This window comes from Lipotes vexillifer, unplaced genomic scaffold, assembly GCF_000442215.2.
Source record: "Lipotes vexillifer unplaced genomic scaffold, Lipotes_vexillifer_v1.1 scaffold214, whole genome shotgun sequence".
NCBI lineage: Eukaryota > Metazoa > Chordata > Mammalia > Artiodactyla > Lipotidae > Lipotes > Lipotes vexillifer.
In genome coordinates, this window is record NW_006788863.1 from 1,256,024 (window position 1) to 1,276,077 (window position 20,054).

General features: G+C 41.5%; 1 protein-coding gene across 1 annotated transcript in view; it reads right to left on the minus strand.

Annotated features, from left to right (window-relative positions):
* Positions 1-20,054, minus strand: part of PDGFC (platelet derived growth factor C) — a 218,289-nt gene that overhangs the window by 124,032 nt on the left and 74,203 nt on the right. The window lies entirely within an intron of this gene.

The window sequence follows — 20,054 nt, forward strand, 5'->3', positions numbered from 1 at the left end:
GGAGCCTGTGCTCCGCAACGGGAGAGGCCACAGCAGTGAGAGGCCCGCGTATGAAAAAAAAAAAAAAAAAAAGATACCTGCAACCTTCAGGACCACAATACAACACAGGAAATGCCACTCACTAACTCTGGCTTGACATCATCGTTCTTCTAATATTCCTATGCACTTTTCTTGTCTTTGTCTACATCAAACAAGATGCCATGCTTTTATATACTGCTGTATTTCCCTATTATTTCAGAATACTGTACAGTTGGAAAAGACCTAAGAGGACCTCAGGTCCAACTCTTTAATTTACAGATGAGAACTATGTAACTAAGCACTATGATATGATAGGATCAAAGTCACTGGATGAAAGCCATCTGGGTTTTCCAGAGGCTGGAACTGAAAACACACCCAGGTGATCTTCAGACCCTTGGTCTTCGTCTCGTCCTAGCCTGCCGCATTACCCTCTCTTTCACAGGCTTCCGATTAGCCTACCCCAAGAACGAGCAATTTCAGGGGCAGGGGCTATGTTAACTCTTTTTGTGAAATGCTTTAAAAATGCAAACTTTCAGGGACTTCCCTGGTGGCGCAGTGGTTAAGAATCCGCCTGCCAATGCAGGGGACACGGGTACGAGCCCTGGTCCGGGAAGATCCCACGTGCCGCGGAGCAACCAAGCCCGTGCGCCACAACTACTGATCCTGTGCTTAGAGCCCTCGAGCCACAACTACTGAGCCCACAGACCGCAACTACTGAAGCCCATGCGCCTAGAGCCCGTACTCCGCAACAAGAGAAGCCACCGCAATGAGAAGCCCGCGCACCGCAACGAAGAGTAGCCCCTGCTCGCCACAACTAGAGAAAGCCCGTGTGCAGCAACAAAGACCCAATGCAACCAAAAAATAAATTAAAAGAAAAAAATGCAAACATTCAAATATAATTGCCTTGATTGATTACACTGCCCATTTACCTTATGCAGAAGAAAACAAACTAGCTAGAATAATTCCAGTGGCCCTCAATTAGAGCGGTCTTATGTGTATTCTGAACTTTCTTCTTGATGAGGATAAGGGCATCTGTAATGATCCGGGACTTCCTTTTCTCCCTCTCAGTATCTTAAAGAAAACTCAAGTAGCTGCTTATCTAAATTGCTATTTTCTAAATTGTTATTTCTATTCACTGAAAACTTAATTAACAATATCATCAGAGCTGATAGGGGCCCTTTATTTAGGCTTTCACTTTTCCTGAGTATCTACCTAAATCCAAGCACACCCACAAGATACCTTGGGTCTTTTGGCAAACACCACTCATGCACCAGTTTTGAGGGGAAGTTAAGGATGTCCACCTCTTACAGACCACTTAGAATTAATCCACCCTGACTTTCAGCAGAAGAATTAAAGGCGTGTATTCTACTGTGGATCCCTAAGCACCCCTTCCCCTCTTTTAAGTCATGTCCTGCTTGGAGATTGACTCCAAGAAAAAAAACGAAGCAAGATTAGAGGAAACCCATGGGAAAGCAAACCCGGCAGCTAGTTTTTACATTCAAATATGTTTAGATTCCACAACAACGTCACATTTACATGATGCCATAGTAATGCTTTATATTAGTTAGATAAAATCAGCTGACATAATGTATATTCAACATTTGTGAGGTTTGAAAGATTGTTCATCCTTACTTTCCCCCTTTTCCTTGTAATAGAAATAGCTCATGAAACCACGGACTGTCATAATTATTTAAAATGCATATACTTTGAGGAAAATATAAATACACTGGGCTATATTTTTATTGGGCTTAAGCATTGGTTTCTGGAGCTGATTTAAATATATACATAAATCTTTATGGATATAATTGTTAATATCAGAGATCTGTCATCTACAGAGAGTCTGTGTTTGTATTGAGAGAACGACGACCGCACATGGCTTTGTTCTGTTCTGTACAAGCTCTGTAAGCTACACAATGCCTATTTCAGATCAACTTAAAAGTTCCAGTTTTCTCAGAAAATGAGGGACAGCACCCACTGACCCTAAACAATCATGCTGAGTTAACAAGTACATTCAAGTAGCTGTTAGCGGGTAAAGAGACTCTTATCTGACCCAAACCTCAAATGCAGAGAAGCCGAGGCTTAGCAGACAGGGACCTCAGATTCTCCGCAGCGAATATCTTATGTGAAAGTGATTTTACACATGTGCAGAAGGATCACCTTGCTGTCACGAGCCACACTAAATCCCCTAATAAATTCTACAAAAGTAGAATCTTATCAATGTTTTCTTAGAAAAGAACGACGCGATCTGTAGCCTTCAAGTCGCTGGGGGTTCAGGATGGCTTAGGCAAACCTCTCCCAGAAAGAACCTTTGCAGTCCCTACATGTGAATTATAAACCTTTAGATGAAAGACATTTTCATATTATTACTGGCACTGTTGCTTCAGGTACTACATATTTGGAGAGGCCATAATAATAATATTTCTTCTGTTGGACATTTCAGAACGAATGTCCTAACCTAACCAGAAATAGAATATGAGAAAAAAAAGGACTCAGGCCTACACATGTGCCTATGTGTCTGTGTGTGTGTGGACACACAGAAACACACACATATACCCACCCTTACGTAAACATTTAATATCTAAATATTTTACCAACAGTTCTACTCCACAAACAGAAGGTTTATGTGGGCTTACTGCATCTTACTTCTTCCATGTTAATAGCATCCAGTGAAATCTTGCATTACATATATGTCCTAATACAAGTGATGGGCATTACATTCAATAAAGAGATCAGTGAAAATGTAAGTTTCAAAATTTTCTAGGCTGCAAAGATTAAATTAATTAAAATGTATTTAATAAGGCTTAGAGTACCTGTGAACCCTTTCAAAGCTACATGTGTGGCTTTAAGACTTTACATTTCTAACAGTTTAAATATGAATGTCATACAAAAATGGAAATTTCAACTGATAATTTGAAGTAAGCACTCATTAACTGTCAAATTGCTGCCATTTCATTTTGTGTCATAAGATGTAGGCATCTACATTCCTTATTTTTCAGCTTCCAGTATGACAAAATAATGTTGGCAATTCTTTTAGTATTCTAGCACACTTAGAGGAATATTTAGGAGTACACTACATTTTGTCTCCCGTGTTGATCATTATCACCTAGAATTCTGTTCAATTATTAAAATGTTGCACTGCAAAGCCAATTTAGCAGGAAACAAGACTTGGGGGTGGGTGGAAATGAAGTCACGACTCAGATGGGGATAAGAATTGGGGGAGGTTATAAACAAAACAAGAGTAACTCATAGCCAAGTCTCTTACATAAAATCATAACTATTGATCTAAGTATATTTGGGGGGGCATTTTTTGGAGACTTCACTTATGTGTCAATAAAGCGCCAACGTATTACAGACAATCCATAGATGACTAAGAGGTTAACTGTTTCTTCATCCTTAACAATTTTTTTTTTTTTTTTTTTTTTTTTGCGGTATGCGGGCCTCTCACTGCTGTGGCCTTTTCCGTTGCGGAGCACAGGCTCCGGACGCGCAGGCTCAGCGGCCATGGCTCACGGGCGCAGCTGCTCCGCGGCACGTGGGATTCTCCCGGACCGGGGCACGAACCCGTGTTCCCTGCATCGGCAGGCGGACTCTCAACCACTGCGCCACCAGGGAAGCCCTGTTTCTTCATCCTTGATGATCGTTCCCTCAAGACTTGCAGCTCTAGTTGGGACTTTTTTTAAACTCTGTGCTAAAAATAAAATTAAAGTAGTTTTATATTGTGAATTCGTATTTGGTAGACACAGTTTTGTGAATGCTCCAATTGTCATCCCACACTCACTATACTCTGTTAACAGAATCTTGATGTTTTTTTCTCTCTTCTCCAAGGGGTCAGGTTCTTCACGGGAAGCGGATCGCCTCCCCAGCCCAGCAGCGACTCAGAAATGACCTAACACAATGAACTGTGGTCTCCTTGCCCTGTGGCCAGTGACTTCTAGACAGAGGCCTGAGACCCAGTTCTGGCCAATGAAGGAAAAGTTGCAGTTCAAAACTAGGTAGCTGTGTCGAAGCTTCCGTTTCTGCATCTGGACACAGCTCCGTGAGGAGGTGATACTGGGAAGAGCCTAAGGTCTGAGGTCTACAGGCTGAGGATGATGGAGAAACAAGTTTCATGAGCCTTGTGCCAATGACACTGAGCCCTGGAACTAAGTAAGCCCGAGCCTGCCCGAACTCCAGACGTCTTGTTATAAGAGACAATGAACCTAACATGTAAGCTATGAGTTGAGTGTTTTGTTACATGCAGTTATTAGCATCCTACGTGATGACCCTGTATTAGAGATCATGTGTGTGTATATACACAAATATGCATCCAAAAATAAAGCCATACGACCTACTATTGGTAAACTTATTTTTGCATTCAAACACTTTAAATCATGTACTCATTAGGAGGAAGAAGAGATCACCATGAATGCTTCACAGCATCCCAGTTTAGTGTAGGTGTGAAAGTCTGATTTAGGAATGCATTTATACCGATTGCTTATTTAAAAGTCTGATGTCAATTTGTTAGAAAGACTCCCTCTAGGTCATCTGTTTAGTCACTTGACTAAACACGGAACACAAAGAACTCATTTCAGTGCAAGTGTCCATTCTCCACTTATGACCCTCTCATTTCTCTTTCAGGAATAAGGACAGATTACGTGCATTACCATCAAATAGGAGCATTATAATTGTGCCTGAGGTCACACAGTTTACCTGAACTCTTCCTTATTAATGGGTTAACTGACAACATCACAGGACTTCTTAAAAAAATAAGAAAGCCATATAACTTCTTAAAAAAATAAGAAAGCCATCAATTTTGAAAGAAAATCTGGGAGTCCATGTTGGTCTCAGGCCAAGGAGACCAGAGAAGTCCACGTTCAAGGTTACTGCTAGCATAGGAAAAGCAGAAAGTGATACCCTAGTCCCATAACAGTTCAGAGAGTTTTCTATTAGGAATCTCCCTTAAAATAACAGACTTCTTTTACTCTCTTCTTGATAAATATCCACAGAAAATTAAAGCATGTTTACCACGCGAGTGTGCGAGCAGTCCTAAGAGGTTACTTATCCTGGTATTTGAATAACATAAAGAGGAGAAAAGCTGACCACTGTGACGTGTCATTTAAGGTTGCAGTTAGTGACTCGTTCACCTCACAAGCATCGTCTTACAATTCAACTTTGTGCCCATTTATACCATCTACATATTGATCACCTAATTTAGTTCAAGAAATCCCTTAAAGAGACAAGACCTTTACTGTCCATAATTTCAGGTACAGAATTAGGTGTGAGATGAAAATATTCTCCAAAGAGCACCTCCACTTGGGCCACATGATGCTGCTTCTTTCTATGGCTCATCACCCAGAAATCCGTCCCCAGAAGGCCCTTTCCTGCATATTCTGCTTAACTTTTTTTGACTTATTCTACTTGTTGCTTTGGTTGCTTCTCACGTGACTCAGTCGCGCTCCATCTTTTACTTGCATTTCACATCATTCTTTGTGTTTCACCCCTTTTTCTTCCAACAATAGTGTATATTTATCGTTTGTCAATTTTGCATCCTTTACCAAACGGTGTTGGAGGCTCAGCAGCTGCCCGCACGAAGTATTCACAACACACTGGAAGAAAAGGGCACATACAGCTCTCACACAATTAGAGGCGGGAACCGTTTATCCAAGAACTACAGGCTTGAGAAAAAAACCTGTTTTTTCAAAGCCAATCTGTTAAATGCCTTGAGTTACTCCTTAGGGCTAATGTACTGTTGCACTGCATGGCGTGTAATGATTCCTTTGTGAACTGCCCTCAGAACACACATTGTGTGTCTACCACTGGGATGAAGAATCCAGACACTCACTATTCTGTGTGATTACAAACCTCCCATTTTTCACTCAAAGTCATTATCTTCAGAAATCTAGTTTTTGTGCCCAGACACAGGCCTATTCTCCCCTCAGCCATGATTTCTTAACTCTATTCACCGTTATTACTCTTTTCCTCCTGTTTTCATGTACTCAAATACCCAGTTGTGTCTGCGAAGTCTCTCATACAGATCTGGTAGTTTCTCTAAACGTCACACCTTCCTATTAAACATCCAGCCTACCGTGCGTCGCATTTCATACTTTCCCAGACACATACACACATTTGGCCCTTGGTATCCATGGGCCATTGGTTCCAGGACCCTCCAAAATCTACAGATGCTCCAGTCCCTTATATAAAATAATATAGTATTTGCATACAACCTACACACATCCTCCTGTATACATTACATCATCTTTAGATAACTTACAATCCACAATACAATATAAATGCCATGTAAATTGTCGAGGTGTACAGCAAATTCAAGTTTTGCTTTGGGGAAAGTTCTGGAATTTTTTTCTCTGATTTTTTTTTTTTAATTTAATTTTCATTTTTGGCTGTGTTGGGTCTTCGTTGCTGCACACGGGCTTTCTCTAGTTGCGGCGAGCAGGGGCTACTCTTCGTTGCGGTGCGCGGGCTTCTCATTGCGGTGGCTTCTCTTGTTGGGAGCACGGGCTCTAGGCGCACAGGCCTCAGCAGTTGTGGCACACGGGCTCAGTAGTTGTGGCACGTAGACTCAGCAGTTGTGGCGCACGGGCTTAGTTGTTCCGCAGCATGTGGGATCTTCCCGGACCAGGGCTCGAACCCGTGTCCCCTGCATTGGCAGGTGGATTCCTAACCACTGCGCCACCAGGGAAGCTCTCTCTGAATATTTTTGGTCTACAGTTGGTTGAGTCCGTGGGTGTGGAGGCCTGCCTATATTTAAGATGTCACGTGATCCACAGAGCGTCCCAGGGTTATGGAGAAGGAACAGACAGACACTGTTGCCACAGTCCATGCGAGGATACTCAGCCCTAATAGATTTAAGTCACCTGCCCAAGTGTTAGAACTGGGATTTCAACGTGCACAACTTTCAAGGCCAAAGCTCTTAACTGCCACACGCCTGTCCAGTGTCTACAATGCTGATTCTGCAATGTGGAGTGTTCACATGTAACAGCTGAACCTTTTCTTCACGGGCAGGAGCTCATGGGCCCACAGAGCTCCCTCCACACAACCCCACAGGGCGTACATGGACCGGCTTAATACGGCAGACCTCAAAACCAAAAGGAGACCTGAAGCTCACAGAAATTGTCTTGCTTTCCTCTGATCTCGGCGTTTGCCCAGTTCTCCACAGCAGCCAACTGGCTTTCTCTGTGAATAGAATGTAGTTCACGTGTATGTCTAAACAGCAGCCTTGCAGGCTTCACACATAAAGGTTTAGCAAACTGTGTACATGCAGCTGTTTTTTCAGTGCTGAACGGTCCAAGCGTCGTTGGTTTATCTGGGGAAAAGGTATATGGTACCTAGAAGTAGGGATGGGGGTTTTCTTGCTTATTTAATCAATTCACTCCTTATTTTTGTTTGTGTTTAACTTTACCTAAGCAGGTATTCTGAGTTCATACATGCTGACGGTTTGCGTTTTGTTAGCTCCTGGGTTTACAAGGAGGGTGGGCACTGCCTGAAAGTGGCATGTGCCCAGTGAGGGGACGAAAACACACAGGAAGGGGGTCAGTTAGAAGCAGTGACTCTCGGACCAGACTGCAGAGGAAAAGAAAGCACCCGAGCATCCATCCAGAGACCGGGGGGACCAGGAAAGCGAGGTGACCACTGCAAGGACCAGATGTTCCCCCTGGAGGTTGGGGTTCTGCTAGTCTGAGAGGGACGTGCCCCCCGCCCCCTGAATTCCAGCTGAGCCTTGCATCCCTGACTTCTCTGCTTCAGCATCTGGCACAGCTGCTGCTCTGGCTGGGACGCATTCCTCCGCCCAAGTCCTCCCTCCTCAGCCTCCAGACCCAGGAAAAGTCTCAGCCTCTCAGAAGACTGCTGCACAGTCCCCCTGACCCAGCACTGCCTGCATTCTTTTCTGTTTCTTTAATTGAAGCAGAGTTATGTCATCTTCAGGCGTATAGTACAGTGGTTCAGTATGTTTACAGATTATACTCATCAAAAGTTATTACAAGATCATGTAAAAACTCTCCCCTCTGGTACCAACTAGCTTGTTCTCTATATCTGTGAGTCTGCTTCATTCATTAGTTTTCGTTTTTAGATTAGGTTACCATATGATATTTGTCTTTCTTTGTCTGACTTGCTTCACTCTGTATGACAATCTCTAGGTCCATCCATGTTGCTGCAAATGGCATTATTTTGTTCTTTTTTATGGCTGAGAAGTATTCTGATGTATATATACACCACATCTCCTTTATCCATTCATCCGTTGATGGGTATTTAAGTTGCTTCCATATCTTGGCTATTGTAAATAGGGCCATATGAACTTTGGGGTACGTGTATCTTTACACACTAGTGTAAGGAATTAGTGTTTTAATTTTTTGAATTTTTTCCAGATATAAGTGGGATTGCTGGATCATACAGCAGTTCTATTTTTACTTTTTTTGAGGAACCTCCATACTGTTCTCCACAGTGGCTGTATCAATTTACATTCCCACCAGCAGTGCAGGAGGGCTCCCTTTTCTCCACACCCTCTCCAGCACTTGTTGTTTGTAGACTTTGTGATGACGGCCATTCTAACCAGAGTGAGGCGATACCTCACTGTGGTTTGAGTTGCATGTCCCTGACGATGAGCGATGTTGAGCATCTTTTCATGTACTCGTCGGCCATGTGCATGTCTTCTCTGGGAAAATGTCTGTTCAGGTCTCTGCCCCTTCTTAATTAGGTGTTTGGGTATTTTTTTTTGGCGTCGAGCTGCTGAAAGATTGGGTTCCCTCTTCCCCACGCTACCAAAGCACATGTACCCCTCTTGTTTACTTGTCTTTGTCACTAAACTGAAATCTCCCTGAAGCAGGAGCAAAGATCTCTGGCCTCTCTTTACTCGCTTTAAAACACAGAGTAAAACAGACAGTCAGTGAGTGTGTTGAATAAAAGGCTAAGGAAAAAAACAAAACAAAACCTTAATAAACTGTACAATGTTTCATGTAACTCTTGCTATGGCAACACAGTAGCAAATATAAATGTAAACAACACCCTTTACAAACCGAATACTCCCTAAATGTATCATTTCAATGTTTAAAGTTTTCTGTTCCCCGTGACATACATCAAGTTGGTAACACATGTGCATATATATTACATTTTCACCACAGACAGAGTCTTATGACATCAAGCCTCAGAGAGGAATAGTGATCTCCACCTGGGCAGTGGCCAAAGACAAACTGAAATGACCTCAGATTAACCTTTCCGCAAACTTCTCGAGTGTTCAGTTAAATAAGTTAAGTGCAGACTCGAGCAAACAATATCAAACCTTTCCCCCTTCCTCACCACGTGTGCTAAGACACCGTGGTGAATACAGGCACTGGCTTTATGGCTGAATAATTCACCAATCATTTCTACCAAAGGGAGAGCTTCCATTAAAAGTCATCTGATCATTTCCCACGAGAAATGAAGTTCCTGTCAGCATCAATGCACACTTAAGATTTTTATAATTGGAAAACTTGAACACGCACAAACTAGTCCTGTAACTCTAAATGACATTACTCTGATGAGTAGGGTGTTCTATTTTACCTAGATGTGGAGTCCTTGCTGCCTGTCACCCAGACGGCAATTTCCGAGCCCTGTGGTGTTTAGTCTCGCACAAGCTCTCAGCACAGTCAAGATTGGCTCCGTCCTAGCTTCCCCAGCTATGTAACCTGGAACAATTAAAATCCCTGACCTTGGAGGTGCTTATCTATAAAACAGGAGAAAAGAACATCTACCTAGTAAGACAGATGATAAAACAAAATAAGTAAGGCGCCAGAAATGCCAGAAACCACTGAGACATCGGTAGCGGCAGATACTGCACTATAACGAACATAGTGACTCTCTTTATGTAGACTACACCCTATGGGAGGCATAATTAACAAAAGTGACATGTTTCTCAACTCAGCTTTGAGGTCCTAGGAGCTATTAAAATGCAACACATTTAAAGCAGAATGAATGCTCTCTTCCCCAGAATCAGTTCTTGAACGCGGTATACTTATCTTTTTATTTTTGTTGTTGTGATTTCTTTTATTACTTTTTAGTTTTCTGATGGCACCATCATTTTTCTTACCACAAGTCTCAAACAAAAATGAAATATAATCATAACAGAATGTTGCCCTAATCTTTGATGAATGGTCAACTGGGAATCCAAAAAAGGATTTACAAGTCCTGAGAGATTATTATGAAGAAAGTTGGAGAAAAGTATAAATATATAATCCATTATAATACGGGTGGGCCTTTAAATATGCTTTTTTTACATAAACTATGCAGCCGAAGGATTTCAGCTGAATTTATAATTTCTCAGCAAATGACACTGATGATGGAAAACGACCTGCACAATCACACTGGACCACGATATTGTTTGCTAAGTGTTGGCACACACAATGTTTACGACCCCAGCTATTTACTGACTGGGTCAGTCCCCTAAGGCAGGGGTCCCCGCTCCGTGGCCTGTTAGGAGCCGGGCCGCAGAGCCGGAGGTGAGCGGCGGGGGAGCGAGCGAAGCTTCATCTGTATTTACAGCCGCTCCCCATTGCTCGCATTACCGCCTGAGCTCCGCCTCCTGTCAGCATTATGGTGAGTTGTATAAATATGTCATTATTTATTACAGTGTAATAATGATAGAAATAAAGTGCAATGCGCTTGAATCATCCCCAAAACATCCCCTCCCCCTCCCCCATCCGCGGAAAACCTGTCTTCCCTGAGACAGGTCCCTGGTGCCAAAAAGGCTGGGGACCGCTGCCCCAAGGCAGGGAGGGCCCTGGGCTCGCACAGCTGTGTACCTGCTGCTGTGTTTGGAGGACCTGACTTCCTACTAAGTGCTCTGGAGTCAACTATGCAGATACCTGGCACATGCTGGGCTAAGTCCTCACCACCCCTACACCACACAGATTTATTTTTTTTAATTCTTATGTTATATTGGAGCATAGTTGCATAACAGTGTTGTGTTAGTTTCAGGTGTAAGCAAAGTAACATCAGGTGAATATTACAAAGACCTATAACATCCTTTCTCAATATTTTGTATTGCAATACTGTTCATTTGGAAACAGGATAACAGCATTTGTCACAATCCTTTTAAAATACGTTGCAAGTCAACAAAAGAACTGCAGTGGAAAAAAAAAGGTTAAGATAAGAGTCTAGTTTTCTTTTTTATGCATTTTTATTGAAGTACAGTTGATTTTAGTTGATTTACAATGTTGTGTTAGTTTCAAGTGTACAGCAAAGTGATTCAGTTATATATATAAATATATCAATTCTTTTTCAAATTCTTTTCCATTATAGGTTATTATAAGATATTGAGTATAGTTCCCTGTGCTATACAGTAAGTCCTTGTTGGTTATCTATTTTATATTTAGTCGTGTGTATCTGTTAATCCCTAACTCCTAATTTATCCCTTCCCCCCCTTTCCCCTTCCGTAAGCAGAAGCTTGTTTTCTATGTCTGTGAGTCTATTTTTGTTTTTTAAATAAGTTCAGGTGTATCACTTTTTTAGATTCCACATATAAGTGATATCATATTTGTCTGAGAGCCTAGTTTTCTTAATGTGAAAAGAGCTATTCTGTTCATTCTATTCAACGGTAGCAATACACAATTTCAACTTCAGTCCTGTCATTTATGGTGAGAAAGCACCCAGGGACACAACAGGTGAAAAGAGCTCTGCTGGATCTATTTATGAACTCATTCATCACCATTAAAAAAACTTCATGATGAAGTAACGGTGGGGACAATTACTGCACGCATTGGTCTGCTGGTTTCCATGCTTGGTTGACCAGCAGTGAGGTACACTAACTAGTTCAAGGGGCAAGCAAAACAAATATAATTTAGAAACTCAGAATGTTTCAACGTCTTAAGGTGGAAAATATATATAAATATTATATTTCAAAGTCCTCCATGAAAATCATGCCAGAGGTTAGATAATTTTTTTCTCTTTAGTAATTTTTTTCTCTCACAGACTAGACCTTGAGGCCTCCCTTTAGATCATGTGTTTCCTGAAGGTGATACACAAGTAAGGTATCATTCACCTTTTATTCCTAACATCTTCCAAGGTGCCAGATATACAACAGGTGCTCAAAAACAATTGTTTAATTAATTATGTATTTACATCTTTTATTCCATGGTTAAAAGAACACTCATGCCCCAATTTATTACTTTACCACCACAAATATATTAGCAAAAATTCTGCTGTATTAACTCCCTTTTTACAATTTTGATGAACTATATTTTACTTTACTAAACTTGACTTTTTTATTAGAGGCTATTTTAAAATCTTTGGAGAAATAAGAAGCCTAATTATAGTCTAAACATATAATGTAAAATTTCATAACTTACATTACCACTCTAAGGTCCTAACTGGGCAACTTAATTATCCAGTTCTCCCCAAAATTCATGCTAAAGCCAAAGATTTACATCTCTCCATAAAGGAGTTATACATCCTTTTAAAAGTATGTTATAGTTCTGCTTTATATGAACAATCTGCTCCAGCAGGGTTGGTCTCATCACTACTGTAATGAACACAGTAGGTATTTAAACATATATTTAAAAAATTCAGCCACTAATCAATTAATACGAGCAAATATATGGCAATAATTCAACCTCCAAAATCTTGTATTCAAAACGAATTCATTCTCTCGTTCAGAGGCAGGTTGTAAACAGGAAATAAGTTACACAGAAGATAAATTATAGCATCAACAAGGACCTACTCTACAGCACAAGGAACTCTGCTCCATATTCTATAATAACCTATAAGGGAAAAAGAATTTGAAAAAGAATGGATACATGTATATGTATAACTGAATCACTTTGCTGTACACCTGAAACCAACACAACATTGTAAATCGAATCGACACATGTATATGTATAACTGAATCACTTTGCTGTACACCTGAAACCAACACAACATTGTAAATCGACTATACTCCAATATAAAATTAAAAATTTTTTAAAAACAGTTAATTATACCTTCAAATAATAGTATAGAATAATTGGGATTCCACCAACTAGGAAATGAAAGGACTCAGTGGTTAATAAGCCAGAAGATAGATAACAGAAAAGTGAACAAAAACCAAGCCATAGGCTCTTCACTCATTTAGTCCCTTTTCTAGATTTTGACCCACCCCTGTATTCTTCAGTCGACCGTCTCTTGTTATGACCACGCTTGGGGACCTTCACAGCCACTGGACGGGCAACTCAGCAGTGCTGCGTGCAACCCAGTGTGCACTTACATCCAATTATGAACTGTCCACTTTTCATGTGTTCACCTTGCCTCTGCAGGTAGAGTCCTGTGAATTCAGATGACATGTTATATTTCTTTGTCCCCTCACAGGCCCTGCCACTAAGAGTGCCATGTAGGGACCACTCCACAGGAGGACCACAGAATAACTGTCCAACAGAGGAACTCTTCTTAGTGACCGGGGGCCTAGTCTTCATGAGACTACAGACCCAACCAGCATGAGGGTCCACTTAGTTCTCTAAATCTTCTATTTCTACAAAACAGTGCTAACACAAAAGTGCTGTAAATTATACAAAACTTTAAATGCTTTGATACCTAATTTGGGGTTAACAATCTATAGAAAAAACACAGGTTTCATAAAAGTGATAAATTCTACCTTATCTCCTCAAAGAGACATAATCTGGCCCCCAAATTACGCGACTCTGCCCACAGGAAAAGGACTAAACGAGCTCTACCTGACCTATCAGGAGACAGCCTAGCCAGGATGCAGAATCATTTCTTTTTCTACATTAAATATGGATTGAAAATATGAGAAAAAATATGAGACAATTACAGCTCCATGATCTACACAGATTTCCAGAAAGCTCCCTACCAATATTCACATTCATGAACATTCATGTCTGGGTCGACACACGTTACTTACAACTGAGGTTATTTCCACTTTTCGAGCCGTGTACGAGCAAACTCAACCACCAAGTGGAAGAGACCAGCTCATGCATAAGACTCGTGAAACTCACTTTCCAAAGAGATATGCTTTAACCCTTCATCGCGATTGAGACTTCAAGTCATAAATGTTGGCTTTACAATAAAGCAAAATTGTGAGCTTCACACCACAGAAACGTTACTCGGCTTGAGATGGATGAGATGAAGCTCTATGGTGTCTTAACTAACAAGCTACGTGCACTAGTAAAAGTTATCAACACCCACCATGGAGGATCAGACGACGAGTCTGGTGTGCACAAACCTTCCAGATCTCTCACCTCTGCATAAGCATGTCTCCAAACGGAGCCTGCATTTCCTCTTTCCTCTTCGCTCCCAAGGAAGAGGCATGTGTCCCCCTACTCAAGTTAGAGTTCCTCTACTTCTGCTCAGAATAACCCACATGCTTGACACCAACAGTATCCAATCCTTCTTGATTCTAAGGCACTTTTCTTTTTGTAGGAATTCTATCTCTTGGGCAATTCCACATGCTCAAGTTACACCCATCGTAACTAAAACCAACAAAACAAAACCAGTCAAATGCATGATTGCCTTGCTGCCCTACTGCTCCTGTCTAAAGCTTCTCGAACACGGAGTTGAGTCTCATCGATACATCTCCACTGGCCATTCACTTACTAACCCAAGGGCTTCCACTCCCACTGCTCCCATTAAAATGGCTTTCCTTATGGTGCCTATTGATGTCCTGATTGCAAAATCCAAAAGATAACTTTCAATCCCCTCAATTCACTGGACCTTTCTGCAGCAGTTGTCATGGCTGACCACTGCGGCTCTCCATAAAATCTCCACTCTGCTGCTAGGCCTACTATGTGGTTACTCCTTCTCTGAAGCCCTGATTCTCAGTTTCTCTTTAGTATGGGTATTCTCTATCATTTATATCCTATGCTTTCTATTCCTTCCTCTAAATGATAATCTAATCACTTCACTTCAACTACCCCAGCTTGGCTGATGTCTTCCAAATAGTTCATTTCTCGACTTAAGATCATGAGTCTGTACCCCTAGATAAACATCAGTCATCTTTATTAAATAAATAAACAGAAAACTTGAACCAAATATGTGCAACACAGAAAGCCTCATCCTTTCCACCCACCTGGCTACAGCCCTGAGATGTTAGTCATCTCTACCTTCATCAAATGCAAACCTCCAATCTTGATCTCCTCTATAATCTCATTTATAAATTCCTGCTAGAATTCAACGTGGCCAGTTTTGTTCTCTTTTTCATAAATCTCTTAAGTGATCTACCGAAAATGCAGGCTCAAAAGGCATAGCTGATTCCCTGTCACCTTTAAAGCAGTGCTACTGATTTAACAATCTTTTTAGAAGGTCCCTCTTATGCCAGATCCCTTGCTGTGTGTTATATAAACAAGTCTCCCCCAGCCTCAGGACCATTACCACTTAAAGGAAGGGAAGGTTTGAGAAACTAGGATAAGTAGCTTGAGAGAGGGAAACTTGTGGAGTCGAGGGCGGGCAACAGATAAAACTCAAGACGCTAGCGTATTGAGTCTTAAAGGATGAGCAAGCCTGAAGGAACTAAAGGACAGCGCAGGGAAGTGAGTGTGGAAGCACAGATGAAACAGGGGATGCTGATGAGTGAGGAATGAGCTTTCCACACCCAGCTCCAGAGCTGGTACAGGCTCCGGACGTGCAGGCTCAGCGGCCATGGCTCACGGGCCCAGCAGCTCCACGGCATGTGGGATCCTCCCAGACCGGGGCACGAATCCGTGTCCCCTGCATCAGCAGGCGGACTCTCAACGACTGCGCCACCAGGGAAGCCCCAGAGCTGGTCTTTTATCTAATAGAGTGATGATTCTCAGATTGTATGATGCATATAAAACATCTGGGCTGTTTCTTATAAATACTCATCTGAGACCCACCCCTACAGACTCTTAGTCATCAGGTCAGAGTCTGTGCCAGGGAACTTACCTTTTGAACAAGGACCACAGGTGGCTTTGATTCCAGGGCCTCCATGGATCACACAAATGACCTTAGAGAGCCTGTAGGGTCCTGAAAGGGTTCTCAGCAAGCACAGGGAATGGTCAGACTGGCTTGGAGTGAGTCTCTCTAGAAAGCAGGTGAAGGATTGGTAAGCAGAGTGAGCCCAAAGGGCCACAAGGAAGGACACCACAGCAAACCAGCACAGAGGGACCAGGGGGCCAGACTCAGTTGACGATGGAAGAGAAGAAAGAGAATCATAAGACAAATCCATGGCAGATGAGACAGGTAGAAGCAGGCGAACCATTATATCATGGTGGTGAGTGAGAGATGAGAATAATGGCGAGGTATCTAGAATAAAGTAGATGTCTAGTCTGGGGCATGTTATATCCACAGCGCTACCAGGACAAGGGCGGTGGGACACAGAAATCCGACATGCAGAGGAGGGGGCTGGGTTGGGTTGAGCTCAAGGATTTCAGAGTCATCAACCAAAAGATGAGTAACAAAAGCCATAACAGTGGATACATTCATGGCAAATCCACAATTTAGCATATGACACATCAGACACCTTCCTATCTAACTCCTGGCTACTCCTTCAATCTTCTTATTCTTTAACTGCTGTCTACTACCGTATCTCGTTACAAAATATGTTTGTGATCTCTGTCATAAAATATTTCAAAGAAGTTCAGAAAATCTTGTAATGAAAACTTAGTATCTACTCCCCAACTTTAACAAGTCTTAATATTCTGCCAAAATTGCTTCAGAATTTTCAAAAGAAATTCATTATTGAGGGCACAGTTGAAGACTCCGTGTTCCCTTTCATAATCCCATTTTCCTCCTTGCCTCCCTGGAGAAAACTTTTGTGCTAAATTTGGTTTTAATTATTTCTTGTATGTTTTTATACTATCCCTAATATGTGTATATCCTATTGCTTTGCAGGTTTCCACACTTTACATAAGTTATGTCAAACTATAAGGACCATCTATAATTTACTTTTCTTAATTCAATGCTATATCTCTGAATGCATTCAGGTAAAATAGGCTCTAAACTATTTAATCACTGTATAGTATGTTGTACAAATTCACCATAGTTTATTCATGAAATTACACCTTGATGGGCTTGTAGGTAGTTAACAATACATCTGCAGTCTATACCCCAGGCAAACAACAACCTGTGGTCCTGAACATCTGGCCTTGGTTCATTTCATATCCACCTGAAATATCCTTCCCAGAATCAGTATATTAGCAAACAGTATTTTTTTTCCTTTCTGGCTTCCTTCAAACTTCTCAGTCTTCAACTATACAGAGCAAGAAACACGCACTCAGTAATTGTTCACTGGATGAATCAAGTATCTAGTTGCTGAAGATTTATTTACAGAGCTCCTACTATGTTTCACTTGTTAGAATAACATACAGTGGTTTCAAATACTTCCTACTCTCCTGGCTCTGATGGTGAAGAAAGAAAGCAACAACAAAGCAACAATGACAAGAAGTGTTTGTGTGTGTGTGTGTGTGTGTGTGTGTGTGTGTGTGTGTGTAATACAGTGTGAGAGGGGAGTTACTTAAAGAAATCTTAATTTTCTAATGAGATGAAATCTTCAAGCTACAAACCAGTAAGGGAGATACGTTTATGAAATAAAATGATTTATGGAACAAATTAAACAGCAATTTTCTATGATAAAATGATGCACTGATGAGCTAGATCATTTATGTGTATGTGTCCATTTAAGTCTTCATAGGGGAACACAGACTCAATAAAAACAACAGTTAGGAGACCACACCAAAGTAAGCAAAGGCGATAAAAGAGCTTATCAGAAGAATTTATAGTGCTCCCGGACGACAAAATTAAGTGCCACTGCTACATGTATACTTATTTTTATGCACTAGCAACAGACATGACAGTTTTCACCTATGAACAGTGAAAACTACACCCAAAATATAAAACTAAAAAAATAACACACAGCAAGTTCAGAAACAGATATTCTTGCTTTATAAATTTATTTATTTATTTTATATTTTATTTTTGGCTGCATTGGGTCTTTGTTGCTGCACACAAGCTTTCTCTATTTCCAGCAAGCGGGGGCTACTCTTTGTCATTGCGGTGTACGGGCTTAATGCGGTGGCTTCTCTTGTTGCGGAGCACGGGCTCTAGGCACGCGGGCTTCAGTTGTTGTGGCACACAGGCTCAGTAGTTGTGGCTCGTGGGCTCAGTAGTTGTGGCTCGCAGGCTCAGTAGCTGTGGTGCACGGGATTAGCTGCTCCGTGGCATGTGGGATGTTCCCGGACCAGGGCTCGAACCCGTGTCCTCTGCATTGGCAGGGGGATTCTTAACCACTGCGCCACCAGGGAAGTTCCAGAAACAGATATTAAAAATAAAAGTGACTCCAAAATGAAAGACTGAATGTTGACTGGTAAGACTGAATGCTGACTGGAAAGACATGGCAATTCCAGACAACACCCTTGTCAAGTTATCAGGAATAGAGATAAATCCGTATGTGCAAATAGTGTGACTTACCAAACACCGGCACACAGACCACACAATCCATTTTTGTAGGACAAACAATTGTTTGGATCTCGTCATAATTTCAAGATTAAATTTATAATATAGCAAAGTATACGCAGAGAAAGAAGCAAATACACAGATTTGAGCGGAAGAGGAAGGAAAGGGAGACTCTGAACTCAAAGAAGGTTTTGAAAGGTGAAAAACTCTGAAAGGTTTTTCTCTTAACAACCCATTTTAACCTCACTAGTCTGATCTAACGTTCAGAGTGACACCTGCCTTTAAGCTGGTAAATCATACCTCATTAGAAATCCAAAACCAGGTTAACTATAAACTTCAAATAACTACACGAAATGTAATAATCGACTTTGTCAATGAAAATGAATTTAGGGGCTTCCCTGGTGGCACAGTGGTTAAGAATCCGCTTGCCAATGCAGAGGACACGGGTTCAAGCCCTGGTCCGGGAAGACCCCACATGCCGTGGAGCAACTAAGCGTGTGTGCCACAACTACTGAGCCCGCGAGCCACAACTACTGAGCCTGTGCACCACAACTACTGAGCCCGTGCGCCTAGAGCCCGTGCTCCACAACAAGAGAAGCCACCGCAATGAGAAGCCCGCGCACTGCAACGAAGAGTAGCCCCCGCTCGCCGGAAATAGAGAAAGCCTGTGTGCAGCAACAAAGACCCAACGCAGCCAAAAATAAATAAATAAAATAAAATAAAATAAATTAAAAAAAGAAAAAGAAAATGAATTTACCTGTCATACTGTTGCAATGAAATCGCAACATACCAGTTACAGGCAAAATTAGATTAAATCGGGATTAAAATGGAACGGTGGAGCTGAGGGAGGATCATTAGTCTTTATTTGAACAGAGGACTGAGAACCTTATCACCTGACTTAGATGTTCAGTCTTTCACGGCTCCTAATTTATCACGTGAAGTAATGGATGAAAGCTCACACAATGGAGAGATCATGACTGAAATCCGTCTTCCATCAGCCATTAATAGTGTGTGACTTCAGGCAAATTACTTAATTTTATTGAGCCTCTATCACCTCTAAAACAGGGCTAATTATACCTTCTTTAACCATTGTGAACATTAAGTAAAATAACACAGAGAAAGCGTCCTGCATTTATTAGTTCCCTTACCGATAAAAAGTCAGCATTTCCTTCGTAAAAAACCACACCCTTTATCCACCTCTCGAAACACCAGCTCCATCCTTTATAAGATCCAAAGAAGAACTAATTACCTCTTAAGATGTTTGTGTGACATAAACTTCAGGAGATATAAGCAAGCTTTAAGAAACTTTCACTCGTGTGCACATGTGTGTTACAGTTATTCCAACCATCTACTCTACCCTGAAGCTAAAAGCACCTCCTCTGTGGGGTCTTCCCTGGTTACTAATAGCACCTGCCGACAGGCACACCTGTCTCTCTAGTCCCCTAGACTAGTCTCCTCTTTCGTTTTCCTTCTTAGCACTCCTCACCGCCTGACATATCTTATAAGTTTACTGGTTGTCTATCCTCACTGGTTTGAAAGCTCCATGGGAACAGACACTTCCTCTGTATTTTTACTGCATAATTGCTGGCATAATAGGTGCCCAATAAGTATGTGATGAATAAAAACCTGAGTTAAAAAGAAAACTACCTTCAGAGCAGATTCAACATCGGAAG